Consider the following 2,711-nt stretch of genomic DNA (forward strand, 5'->3'; position numbering starts at 1 on the left):
GCGGCGGCGGCGGCGGCGGCGACGGGGACGCGTCCGCCGCGGGCGGCGCCGGAGCCAGACTGAGCCGCGCTGCTAGGGGCCGCGGCCGGACGGCGCCTCTGGGGCCCCGCCCCCGAGCAGCGATTGGCTCTCCAGTCTCTGGGGTCCTTCCCCTGCCTATCACACGTGGGTCTGGCCCTGCCCGTCAAGCACAAGCCACGCCTACGGCCGGTCGACTCCGGCTCCGCCCCCCCGTCAGTCACGTCCGCCGGCCACCCGGGAAACCCAGTCAGGCTCCGCCCACTTCGGACCGGACTCGGCTTCCTCGCGCTGCCTGTCCAGATGCAGGACCCTCCCACTCGCAGGACCCACTGGCACGAGGGCCGCCTCCGAGCCCCGTCCCACCCTATCCCCGCGCCCAAGCTCGCCTGCTGGGCGGGCTTGAAAAAAAACTACGTCCCGCAGGGTGGCCAGCCAGGGAACCCGGGAAGCAGGAAGCAGAGTGCCGCGGAGGGGTTAAAAGTGCACCTCGCCGGTGAGCCCTGGGTTCAGATCCCCACGCAGGTACTTTCCAGCGATGGTCACAGTTACAGTAAGCCTGGCCTTTGACCCGCGGAAAAGCCACAATAACGGCCCCGCCTCCGGCATTGCTCCTGAAAACCGGACCCAGACTTTTAAGGACACTAGCAGATGTTTTGTTGACTGAACATTAAACCTTGCCAGACGTGCACGCCTGTTCCCCCCTGTTCCCCCGGCTGCAGCACACGTGCAACCAGGTGCCCGTTGCTGTGCACGCAGGGGCACAGGTGATGCATTTGGTGACTCCTAGTAAGAAGTAAGTGAGCAAAGGTAGTTTGGGTTTGTTGGTTTTGGATTTTTATTTCTTGAGGGTTTTTTTTTCTTTCACTTTAGGTCACACCTGACTGCACCCCTGGCTCTGTGCTCAGGAATTATTCCCGGCAGTGGGTGCTCGCGGGATCAAATGGGATGTCGGACATCAGACCCGGGCCAGCTGCATGCAGAGCAAGTGCTCTACACCCGTACTACGGCCCCTGCTCCCCTCCTGATAGACTTGAGGAAGCTGGGCCTGGCAGGGTGTACAATGCCATTTCTATGCCTTTGGCAGTGTCTCAGCTAGCTCTCTCCTCGGCCTTTCATCCTCTCCTCTTGGGGCCCCCTCAGTCTGCTCATCTATGTAAAGCCCAAGTGGCCAGACCTTCCCCATGCTCAAGCATGGTGCTTGGATCAGGTGACTCGGCTGGAAAGTCACAGGCTAGTGAAGACAGGAAGCACCTAGCCGAGGTCAAGCGGTCAGCCCCTCACCTCCAGGCAGGCATGAGTATGTGACCTGCCAGGAACCTCACGTGAGGGCAACATGATCGACGGAAGGGCTTGGAACAGGGAACTGACCTCTGCAGGTCCGTTTGTAAAGTCCTGGTGATCTGAGCGGGGCCCCACCCACACAGTGATGGAAGGGCAAATGAGATAAGGGGGAGACCATATAATTATCATTCTTCTCTTCCTGCATCTCTCGCTCAGCCTTTGCAGGCAGTGGGTGGATAGTCATGAGCTCCAGCATCAGACTGTCTCTTGCTGGAAGTCACTAAGCCACTCGAGGCCTGGCTGACTTCCTGTCTCCTGAGGACTATGAGGCTTCTCTGAAATAAATGAGGCTTGAAAGACCCCAGATGCTCAGACCTTTTTTATTTTTAAGTGCTGAGGCCACATCCTACAGGAAGCCATCCCAATCTTACCACTCCTGAGAATCTCGAATGGCCTAACACACTGTCCCAAATGGGCCATGTGACCTTGGGCTGATCATTTCTCCTGGGACCTGCCACTTACCAACCAGTAAAATGGGTACCCAGCAGCAGCTAGCTCCCTACCAGGACTGCAAGTCCCGTCCAGCAGGTTTTCTGGGCTCAGGTTCCCTGCTGACCACTCAGTCCTCCATTCCTCCCGTGCTCCCTCCAGGCTCCTTCCAGGCTCTCCCTGGCTCAGGTCTCAGTGATGCAGATATCTATGCTGCTCCCTCCCACCCTGGGTGGCACCTCTGTTTGGGACATCTTTCTGCTCATTCCCTGTCATTCTGTGGGCTTCCTTGTGCATGCGTGTGTGCGTGCGTGCGTGTGTGTATGTTGGGGAAGGGGTGCTTCCAGAGATGGAGCCCATGATGCAGACATTACGTGTGTGCTCTGCCACAGAGCCACACCCCGGCCTCTGCAGCCCGCTCTAAATGCACTCCCCCAAGGAGCCTTCTGTGTTGCCGGTTTTAATTCTCGACGTGGCACTCATGCCACGGCTGCCTTTCCTGTTCTGTTTCTAGCCTGCTCTCCCTGAGCAGGAATCTGGTCCAACTCCTTCCCTGGCACATTCCCGGCATATAGCCCAGAGCCTGGCACATGTTAGGTGCCTACTAAATATTTGAGGAATGAACAAAGGAAGGATGGAAAGCATGCCACCAACATGGGTGAAGCGACTCTCGTGTTGTGCAGGCCTCCGAGGTGCCCAGATGACTCAGACAAGGCCCTCCACTTGAAGGGGTTCATGGTTAGTCAGGGACTCTGACAGACAGCCCAAGAATCACAGAACCCCACGTGCAGGACTATAAATAGACATGAGCAAGAGTCCCGGGAAGGGGCCAGACTCCACCTGGGTGGGGTCAGGAGAGACTCCTCAGAGCAGGTGACTTTGAGACAGGAACTTTAAAGAACCAGAAGGAACTTGGAGAA

Source organism: Sorex fumeus, unplaced genomic scaffold (assembly GCF_029834395.1).
Source record: "Sorex fumeus unplaced genomic scaffold, SorFum_2.1 ptg000122l, whole genome shotgun sequence".
Taxonomy (NCBI): Eukaryota; Metazoa; Chordata; class Mammalia; order Eulipotyphla; family Soricidae; genus Sorex; species Sorex fumeus.